The sequence below is a fragment of the Pseudorasbora parva genome, chromosome 20, assembly GCF_024679245.1.
Source record: "Pseudorasbora parva isolate DD20220531a chromosome 20, ASM2467924v1, whole genome shotgun sequence".
NCBI lineage: Eukaryota > Metazoa > Chordata > Actinopteri > Cypriniformes > Gobionidae > Pseudorasbora > Pseudorasbora parva.
The window spans coordinates 11,872,522-11,882,521 of NC_090191.1; the positions used below are offsets into that span (position 1 = coordinate 11,872,522).

The 10,000-nt window shown below is 46.0% G+C and overlaps 8 non-coding genes across 8 annotated transcripts; all 8 read right to left on the minus strand.

Annotated features, from left to right (window-relative positions):
* Window positions 1-468: 468 nt before the first annotated feature.
* trnaf-gaa (transfer RNA phenylalanine (anticodon GAA)) lies at window positions 469-541 on the minus strand. Its single transcript has one exon. It is a non-coding gene; the product is annotated as a tRNA-Phe (tRNA).
* Window positions 542-636: 95 nt separating this feature from the next.
* Window positions 637-710, minus strand: trnai-aau (transfer RNA isoleucine (anticodon AAU)). Its single transcript has one exon. It is a non-coding gene; the product is annotated as a tRNA-Ile (tRNA).
* Window positions 711-802: 92 nt separating this feature from the next.
* trnap-ugg (transfer RNA proline (anticodon UGG)) lies at window positions 803-874 on the minus strand. Its single transcript has one exon. It is a non-coding gene; the product is annotated as a tRNA-Pro (tRNA).
* A 607-nt stretch (window positions 875-1,481) lies between these two features.
* Window positions 1,482-1,553, minus strand: trnaq-uug (transfer RNA glutamine (anticodon UUG)). The gene has a single exon. It is a non-coding gene; the product is annotated as a tRNA-Gln (tRNA).
* Window positions 1,554-1,678: 125 nt separating this feature from the next.
* trnaf-gaa (transfer RNA phenylalanine (anticodon GAA)) lies at window positions 1,679-1,751 on the minus strand. The gene has a single exon. It is a non-coding gene; the product is annotated as a tRNA-Phe (tRNA).
* Window positions 1,752-1,846: 95 nt separating this feature from the next.
* On the minus strand, window positions 1,847-1,920 carry trnai-aau (transfer RNA isoleucine (anticodon AAU)). Its single transcript has one exon. It is a non-coding gene; the product is annotated as a tRNA-Ile (tRNA).
* A 92-nt stretch (window positions 1,921-2,012) lies between these two features.
* On the minus strand, window positions 2,013-2,084 carry trnap-ugg (transfer RNA proline (anticodon UGG)). Its single transcript has one exon. It is a non-coding gene; the product is annotated as a tRNA-Pro (tRNA).
* A 58-nt stretch (window positions 2,085-2,142) lies between these two features.
* On the minus strand, window positions 2,143-2,214 carry trnaq-uug (transfer RNA glutamine (anticodon UUG)). The gene has a single exon. It is a non-coding gene; the product is annotated as a tRNA-Gln (tRNA).
* Window positions 2,215-10,000: the final 7,786 nt, after the last annotated feature.

Below are 10,000 nucleotides of genomic sequence, written 5' to 3' on the forward strand. Positions count from 1 at the left end.
ACCGAGATTTGAACTGGGATCGCTGGATTCAGAGTCCAGAGTGCTATCCGTTACACCATGGAACCTTGGCGTTGGCTGGCTTTTCTCACAGAGCAGCATAGAGTTAAGTCAATCAGCCTAGAAGCGCAATACCAACGAGCCAGCGAAGGCTTTGCTTTTTGAGCCCATGTTTTGCCAATTCCGAATCGGTTCCAGACAGCCAATTTCACAGGTACGACAGCAGTTGCGAGACGCTTCAGTTTGCCCCCACCCAGCCACAAAAATGTTGCTAAGGTTCCACCGAGATTTGAACTCGGATCACTGGATTCAAAGTCCAGAGTGCTAAACATTACACCATGGAACCGCCATGTCCTGACTTGTGGCCATCTGAGAGGCAGATAGTGATGAGGCTAGGTGGATCCAAGTAGAAAGCAGGTGGCGTTTGGACACTGCAGCCCCTCGACCAAAAGCACACAGTCACTGTTCCTCTGTCGAAACCCGGGATCGAACCAGGGACCTTTAGATCTTCAGTCTAACGCTCTCCCAACTGAGCTATTTCGGCCAGGTCTGGCAGCAGGCGTGCCAGCAGGGATTTCTGTGAGACCGGCCATCACTTGTGAAAAGCGCAAAAGCTGAAGGTACCAGAGAGCAAAAGAGTGGCCCGTACGGGGATCGAACCCGCGACCTTGGCGTTATTAGCACCACGCTCTAACCAACTGAGCTAACCGGCCTCCCATTGAAAAGCTTCGATCACCAGTTTCCCAGAAATATTCCTGCTTGCCCGTGACCCTAATGAGACCAAATCGATTAAATGCAGAAGCACGGGCTCGTCCGGGATTTGAACCCGGGACCTCTCGCACCCAAAGCGAGAATCATACCCCTAGACCAACGAGCCAACTCGTTATACGGTACAGCTGCTGCCTGGCTGCAAACACTGCTAAAGATCGAAAAGTCCGATGCAGCACCTGCACACATGCTAGGGCTCTGTCCTTGCCGGTGTCTTTGAGGGCAATGGACACCTTCCCTCTGATGCCAAAGGGAATTAGCTCAAATGGTAGAGCGCTCGCTTAGCATGCGAGAGGTAGCGGGATCGATGCCCGCATTCTCCAGGTGGCCACTTGGCCTTTTACTTCAAGGGGAACTCCCGAGACGTGCTTTTGAGGATGACTGCTGTGTAAAAGTTTTTTTCTTGGATGGGCTCCTGCGCACATTCCTGGCAAAAGCAGGTCCCACCGAGATTTGAACTCGGATCGCTGGATTCAGAGTTCAGAGTGCTAACCATTACACCATGGAACCTTGGCGTTGGCTGGCTTTTCTCACAGAGCAGCATAGAGTTAAGTCAATCAGCCTAGAAGCGCAATACCAACGAGCCAGCGAAGGCTTTGCTTTTTGAGCCCATGTTTTGCCAATTCTGAATCGGTTCCAGACAGCCAATTTCACAGGTACGACAGCAGTTGCGAGACGCTTCAGTTTGCCCCCACCCAGCCACAAAAATGTTGCTAAGGTTCCACCGAGATTTGAACTCGGATCACTGGATTCAAAGTCCAGAGTGCTAACCATTACACCATGGAACCGCCATGTCCTGACTTGTGGCCATCTGAGAGGCAGATAGTGATGAGGCTAGGTGGATCCAAGTAGAAAGCAGGTGGCGTTTGGACACTGCAGCCCCTCGACCAAAAGCACACAGTCACTGTTCCTCTGCCGAAACCCGGGATCGAACCAGGGACCTTTAGATCTTCAGTCTAACGCTCTCCCAACTGAGCTATTTCGGCCAGGTCTGGCAGCAGGCGTGCCAGCAGGGATTTCTGTGAGACCGGCCATCACTTGTGAAAAGCGCAAAAGCTGAAGGTACCAGAGAGCAAAAGAGTGGCCCGTACGGGGATCGAACCCGCGACCTTGGCGTTATTAGCACCACGCTCTAACCAACTGAGCTAACCGGCCTCCCATTGAAAAGCTTCGATCACCAGTTTCCCAGAAATATTCCTGCTTGCCCGTGACCCTAATGAGACCAAAGCGATTAAATGCAGAAGGACGGGCTCATCCGGGATTTGAACCCGGGACCTCTCGCACCCAAAGCGAGAATCATACCCCTAGACCAACGAGCCAACTCGTTATACGGTACAGCTGCTGCCTGGCTGCAAACACTGCTAAAGATAGATGCTAAGGTTCCACCGAGATTTGAACTCGGATCACTGGATTCAAAGTCCAGAGTGCTAACCATTACACCATGGAACCGCCATGTCCTGACTTGTGGCCATCTGAGAGGCAGATAGTGATGAGGCTAGGTGGATCCAAGTAGAAAGCAGGTGGCGTTTGGACACTGCAGCCCCTCGACCAAAAGCACACAGTCACTGTTCCTCTGCCGAAACCCGGGATCGAACCAGGGACCTTTAGATCTTCAGTCTAACGCTCTCCCAACTCCGCCAAAGCTGGGGAAGAATAGTCCGTATAAGAAGGGGAAGAAGGGGGAGAAAGGGGAAGAAAAAAGGGAAGAAATTCAGGAAGTCATAGGTTCGAATCCAGCCTCCGTCACGATTTAATGCGTGTATTTGATTCTATCAATTATCGTTTACAAGTTTGATTTTGAATGTAATGCGTATATTGATTTTATCAATAGGTTTGTTTCTAAGTTAGATTTCTCCGTTGTAATTCATTATAACATTTTATCCATAATACTAAGATGGTAATTTGTCCAAATTCATTTATTAATGCTACATTAATCATTTCCCATGTCAGTAGGAACAAAATAACCACCTTATTACTGCATCTAACCCCCTGTTACTTGACACTGATTGTCATTACATGCAATAAAACAAATAAACACAAACCACCAGTCTTCTTGGAGAACTAGATTTATTTACTATATACATATTTACAAAAATCTGGAAAAGTACTGAATTCACAGCATGGAACAACAAAATAATAGGCTATTGTTAATTAAATATATAGGTATATAAAAAGACGTTTATATGTACTGTACTTGCATATATAAATAAAAATATATAATAGCAAAATAATTTTATACACAACAAAAAAATAGGCTATTGTTAATTAAATATATAGGTATATAAAAAATATATAGGTATATGTACTGTACTTGCATATATAAATAAAAATATATAATAGTTTTTTATAATAGTATATAATATGTTAAATAGTTATTATATATTTATATATTATAGTGTATGTATACATATCGTTATACATACTCACATATACACATACTTAATATTGTTTCCTCTACACATAAAACTTTAATTATAATAATAATAATAATCATACAATTTAAAAACAAGTGCACAGTATAATACTTTAGCATTAAATATGGCTGGAAGATAAAGAACAGCATGTATCACAGAAACAAGTGTGTTATTTTCTCATATTCTGTAACCACTGCTGCTTAGTGAGTGTTTCTTTATTTGGGCAAAATATTTTGCCTTTGTACTGGCTATGGCCAGTTTCTTGTGTGCGAAATTGGCCACACTTTCTGCACGTATTTGATTTTACAGAGCGATTGTATGACCGCTTGGTTGGGGTGGCTGTGTCTTTTGCAGGTGGGTCAGAGGAAATTGCTCCAGGGTTAATGGCTGAACATGGGGCTGGGCAGGGCAACAGTAGCATCTGAGACCCAACAGGGGCAGTGGGTGTGTCAGGAAACAATGGGTGTGTTGCTGTCGGCTTTGGAAAAATTGTCCTTGGCTGGTGGAACGTGGCAGTTGGTGTGGCAGATGTGCAGGTTGATGAGGGCTGGATTTTCCTGAACTTCGTCTTTGCCTGTCCAGCTGTGTCTGGTGGCATCTGGTAGTGATGCAGCTGGTGGCTATATTGTGGAGGCACAACAGGCTGCACTCGTGCTGGAGGCAGAGCATCCAATGCCACTGGACGTGCCTCTGGAAGCTTCAACCCTTGCAACAGCACTGAGACCTCCTGACCCTTTAAACGTTCATTGTGCCACGTTGTAAGGGTCCTTTGGTTAACCTCCACTAGCTGAAGGGTTGTTTCGCTCATTACAGTTCCATTGCTCAAGATTAGCTGCCGAATTTTTCTATAATCTCGAAGAATGAGATCCCATCTGGACAGAGATTCTGTCCGCTGTTTTTTGGGGCTTCGGTGGATGTTACATAGCCTTATGAAGATTAATTCAACAAGGCGACAGCACTTAGGCCACTGTGCTGGAGAACCGCTAGAACCCAAAACACACCTCTTTGTGCTTTCGACGCCAGGAGTGAAGACAGCTTTCTTTTTAGGGGACCTAAAACGTCCTGTAAGCAGCCTGTCTTGATAACGAGCAGCATACATGACCTTGTCTTTATCAAATTGGTCCAGGTTCTGCCACAAACCCACAATGATCGCAGCTTGTTGGTTAGTAAGTGTGAGGCCCGTCTGTGTGCGCAGCTCTACCAGATACTCCGCCAACTCATCCACCCGGTCCATTCCAGGAATACAGTGCTCGTCAACAGCCTAAAAAAATATAACTGTTGGTTAGGTAATTACATGCTTTGTGAAATTTGTGAGTTTGTGAATTTGCTGCTTGAGGGTGAATGACTAAATGAGTAACAATTTGTCTAGAAAAGGAAATTTTACCATTGCTGAGGGCAGAGGTGCAGCTGATGGAGTCTGGACACAGGGCAGAGATGCAGCGGGTGGAGCTGGGACATAGGGCAGAAGTGCAGCAGGTGAAGCTTGGACCAAGGGCAGAGGTGCAGCGGGAGGAGCTTGGACACAGGGCAGAGGGGCAGCGGGTGGAGCTTGGACACAGGGCAGAGGTGCAGCGGGTGGAGTCTGGACACAGGGCAGAGGTGCAGCGGGTGGAGCTTGGACACAGGGCAGAGGTGCAGCGGGTGGAGCTTGGACACAGGGCAGAGGTGCAGCGGGTGGAGCTTGGACACAGGGCAGAGGTGCAGTGGGTGGAGCTTGGACACAGGGCAGAGGTGCAGTGGGTGGAGCTTGGACATAGGGCAGAAGTGCAGCAGGTGAGGCTTGGACCAAGGGCAGAGGTGCAGCGGGTGGAGCTTGTACCAAGGGCAGAGGTGCAGTGGGTGGAGCTTGGACATAGGGCAGAAGTGCAGCAGGTGAAGCTTGGACCAAGGGCAGAGGTGCAGCGGGTGGAGCTTGTACCAAGGGCAGAGGTGCAGTGGGTGGAGCTTGGACATAGGGCAGAAGTGCAGCAGGTGAAGCTTGGACCAAGGGCAGAGGTGCAGTGGGTGGAGCTTGGACATAGGGCAGAGGTGCAGCGGGTGGAGCTTGGACATAGGGCAGAGGTGCAGCGGGTGGAGCTTGGACATAGGGCAGAGGTGCAGCGGGTGGAGCTTGGACATAGGGCAGAGGTGCAGCGGGTGGAGCTTGGACATAGGGCAGAGGTGCAGCGGGTGGAGCTTGGACATAGGGCAGAGGTGCAGCGGGTGGAGCTTGGACATAGGGCAGAGGTGCAGCGGGTGGAGCTTGGACATAGGGCAGAGGTGCAGTGGGTGGAGCTTGGACACAGGGCAGAGGGGCAGCGAGTGGAGCTTGGACACAGGGCAGAGGTGCAGCGGGTGGAGCTTGGACACAGGGCAGAGGTGCAGTGGGTAGAACTGGTGGACTTGAAAGGAACAAGTCATCTGATGCCACAAGATTTGCCACTGTGGCTTCCTCTCCCAACAAATCAATGAAACCCTCATCCTCTTCCACTTGCTCCTCCACATTTATCTCCTCCAGCAACTGAGAGGTCCTATCAGAGGTAGGGCACATGTCCTCCAGGGGCTGACTATTCTGCCTCAACAAGTACTGCACTCCAATGAGCTCCCCTGAGGAAATCTTTGTAACAGAAAACATTTTAAAGGAAATGAATCAGAAAGGTTTATTCTGAAATGTAGTAAATATTTTTAAATAAATATTCAGCTTCTGCATAAACAAAAAATATGTAACTCAGAGGACATTGTAAAAAGACAGAATTACTCTATATTCTAGTATGTAATTTATTTTCCCTGAAACCTACAACAAAGAGTCCAGTATGCAAAAATTCTGATAGTATAATTTTTCTCTGATCTGTCAAAATGACATTATTGACCAAAATCACTTGCAGTTTTAACAAAAACATGCTACCTAGTGAACTGCATTGATCAAAATATGTTTACCTGTGTAAACTGCAGGTGGAGTGAAGCTAGTGACCAATTTCCTGCCATACAACTTATTGTAGTTCTCGTTGACAGAGTAAACCAGCTCCCCTGTGTAAGTACGCAGGGTTGAACCTCCACCTCCACCTGCAACAGCAGCTGCAGCCCGGTCCTGATTCCAGCGTAACAAACCTTCCAGGAGGTAAATCTGGAAGTTCAGGCTGTTTGCGCTATTCCCTAGAATAAGAAATAGAAAGCCAAACATTGTTTTAAGAAACTACAAAAGAGAAAATGCAATTGGTTTACTGCAAGTATATAAATAAACAGGAATTAGTGGCAAGATATGGTCTATTCTGTCATGACAAACCTGGAATAAATCTGTTTAGGTGGCAGTGAAATGATTCCAGGGAAGTGGAGCCTCTGGCACACCTATATGTCTTTAGAACAATCCCGCCCTTGTTTATGGTTCCAGTTTCCGTGTAGAGGGGCACATCTGGAGGGTCCTGAATACAGGTAATGTGCCGCCTCTGGACTTGCCAGATGTGCTGCATCCTTACACTGTCAAGGAGAGGAACACCAAGGTCGTCATTCCCCTTGCCACCCATGAGCTCTCTGATGAGCATATCAAGGAGGCGCATAGTTGTTTCCTCTCCTCGTGTTCTTCTCCTGCAGTGTTGGGCCAGCTCATCTTTGCTTATATGACGGTCAATCTCTGCCTCCGTCATTGCAGGCCAGCCCTGTTGGGTGAGTTGCTCCTTCTTTGCCCTTCTCAGCAGAGTGAGATCCCCTGCATCCCACTCAAAAATACATGACGACAACCTAGACATAAAAGTAGGATACAACTGGTGGGCATCAGTTGTGCACCCTACTGCCAGACGCCGCATAAAATGCCAAATGTCTAGGCGGATGATGATATTGGGCCAGCCACTGAACCTCCTCTTCAGTTTAGTCTCTCCCACTTCCTTGCAACAGTCACAGTCCACATATAAGATAGTGGGAGGATCAACACCAGCTCTCTGGTATCTCTCCACGAGTCCTGCAGCCATGAGGTCTAACCCAGCTCCTTCATTCGCAGTCAGGACACTCATCAGCACCTGACCTACCTCATTGCCAACTGAGGTAAGCCACTGTGCTGTGCCTTTCGCAGGCCCACTCAACTTCTTCGTGATCTGAAAGAAACAATAAACATAGTAAATAATACAACATACATTGAATGAGTAAAATTTACAAATAAAGCTCTTTTGGTCTAACAATACATTATAGATAACGGTACAGTCATTAAAGCAGCTCCTCTGACCTTCTTAGTTGAGTCCATTTTTAAAATCGATTCATATGTGGATGTAATGCTGGCCTTGATGTGATCAAGCCTGTTGAGGATGTCCTGACTGTAAACAGTGAGAAGCCATTTGTAGCTAGGTACTGGAACAAGTGGTGGCGGCTCCTGAAAGTGCAGTGGAAGCAGGCCAGGATTATCCAAAAAGGCCACACACATCGATGTGTACCGAGACACACGTTGTAACCACTCCTCAGTGTGGTTCTCCTTCAGCTGGCCGATGATCCTCACTGGGCCATTTCCCATGCCCCTCTCACGCAACAAACGAATAACTCGAATGTCACAGGCATACCTTGGAAAAAAGTAATCATTCAAGTATCTTATTATCAAGTATCTAATTATAGTAGTATATATTTATCAAAGGTAGCATATGAGCACATATGACTGCAAAGTAATTACTTGCGTGTGAGAATGATTCTAAATTCAGATCGATGGGCCAGGTCCAATTGCTGCAGCACAGCATGACTCCAGGACAGGTAGCTGGTTCTACACCTGGTACAGATCAGGGTCTCTGTCACCAGGTTGTAGTATCTGTCAATATCTAACACCTGTCGTACCCTCCTGTGCAGACCACCACCACACAGCTGATAACTGGCACAGGCAGGGTTAGTACACTGGAGTCGTACCTTCCATAGCCTATACGGCATCCAGAGCAAGAGTCGCTGTGAAAAAAATCTATCAGGTGTTGGGGCTTGGTGGTACAACAGGGCTGGTGGTGGGGGGTCATACCACAACTGAAGGTTTTCACGCAGCTCCTGCTTTCCTTTTGCGTTAACCCTAAAAAGTGCTTCCGACACCCACTTCTGGTCCTGCTGTGGCATTGTCTGTGGCCACAGTAGTGGGAGATCTGCAGGGTCTTCTGGCTGAGATGAGACCTGCTGATATTATCAAAAACACTGGTTTAAATAAGGGTTAGGCTAGGCCTAGGGTTAGGGTAGCCCTAACCTGCCTTAAATAATGCCTGTTTCACACATACTCTGTTTGCAGTGCGTATTTGTTTCCGTACCCATGTTAACCGGTTAGAGCGTTCACTATTTTTTTGCTGCACGCGCTGAATTAAAGGTCAGTGCATTGTTCGCACTAAAATAAACATGCATTGATGCGGTGGACTTAAAGTCTACTCTGTTTCAAAGTCAACACATGGCCTTTTGCCTCGGGTAAAGCAAGGAAAATGTCCCTTACCTGGCATTTAGGTAAACAAAGAGACATAATGGAGAGCACTCGTCCTTTCTTGGAGGTGGAAAAACAAAGTTCTTTATGACCTGCAGGATTTCTTGTAAAAAAATTTTTTTTTAAAAGATTTAAAAATGAAAGAAATAACGAGAGACGACTTTTTTTGTCTATTGTAAGTTCTAATTTAAAATGTTTGTCATTATATAAGCTATAGCCTATGTTTTGCCACTTGTGTAAGCAATATAATATATAAATATAAAGTTCTAGGCTATATAAATATAAAGTAATTAATTTAATATAACGTTTAAATGTTGTGCGTTTAAACATGACATCTATAAAAGAGTGTATACAAAGAGAATTGCAATGCTGACAAGCCATAGTCATTAACAACTTTTGGATTTGAAATAAAAAATTATGAATAAATGCTGTGTTTGTAGTACTCAACTGCGGTTAAGTTGCGCACTGCAAACGTGGCATATGTGAAAGCACAATAGCAGGCACTGCTCCTGCATCGCATACGTACTGCAGCACGCACTGCATATGAACTGCAGTCGGAGTATGTGTGAAGCAGGCGTAAGAGAGCATTAAATGATGAAGGCATGTTTGTATTTTGAATGACATCTTACTGGGCCCCTCACAACAGCAGACTCAGAATTAGTTGATGGTGTTGCTGTTTCTTTGATCCGCTGTGATCTCTGGGCTGGAGGAAGGAAGAAGGATGAGGAGGACTGAATGACAGGCCGATGGGGTTTGGGGGATGGAGGAGAAGGAGGAGGAGGAGGACAAGGATGAGAGGGTGGGCATGAAGCTGCGGCTGAACTGGTCTGTGGAGTCAAACATTATGAATAATCTATTAAGGGGATCGCAAAATGTTTTTTTATTAAACAAAATTATGTAGTGATAAAGTGATGTCTAACTAATTCTTTCATATTAACCTGAGATGTTTTCCTCTGAATGTTCAAATTAGGTTTGGCTGCTGCCACATGTGAGCCTCCAAACCTTGACTTTTCAAACTGAAAAGGTTTGTCATAGTTAGTGATAACAAAACCTGTAACACTATAGGAAAAGTTTGAGATATTTCAATGTCTGCAGTAAGGTCTGCTTACCATTGACAATGTCAGTTTGGCCATCTTTGCAGGACGTGCCACATCACTGGAGGGTGTACTTTGGGCAGGGGTGCTCTGTGATGCCTCCACTGTGACTGGTGGATGAACCTGTGATACATGCTTATAAGATAAACCAGGGACATAATATTATACAGTATTCATAATATGACTTTAGACATAAAGACAAATTGATATTGCAAACACATCTATTTATGCAACTTGAACTAGGCTAATTGGAGTTACCTTGTGAAATCCACAAATACACTTTTGTGCTTCCTTCATAAGGGTGGTCTGCCCCCTCATTTGCAGAGGGC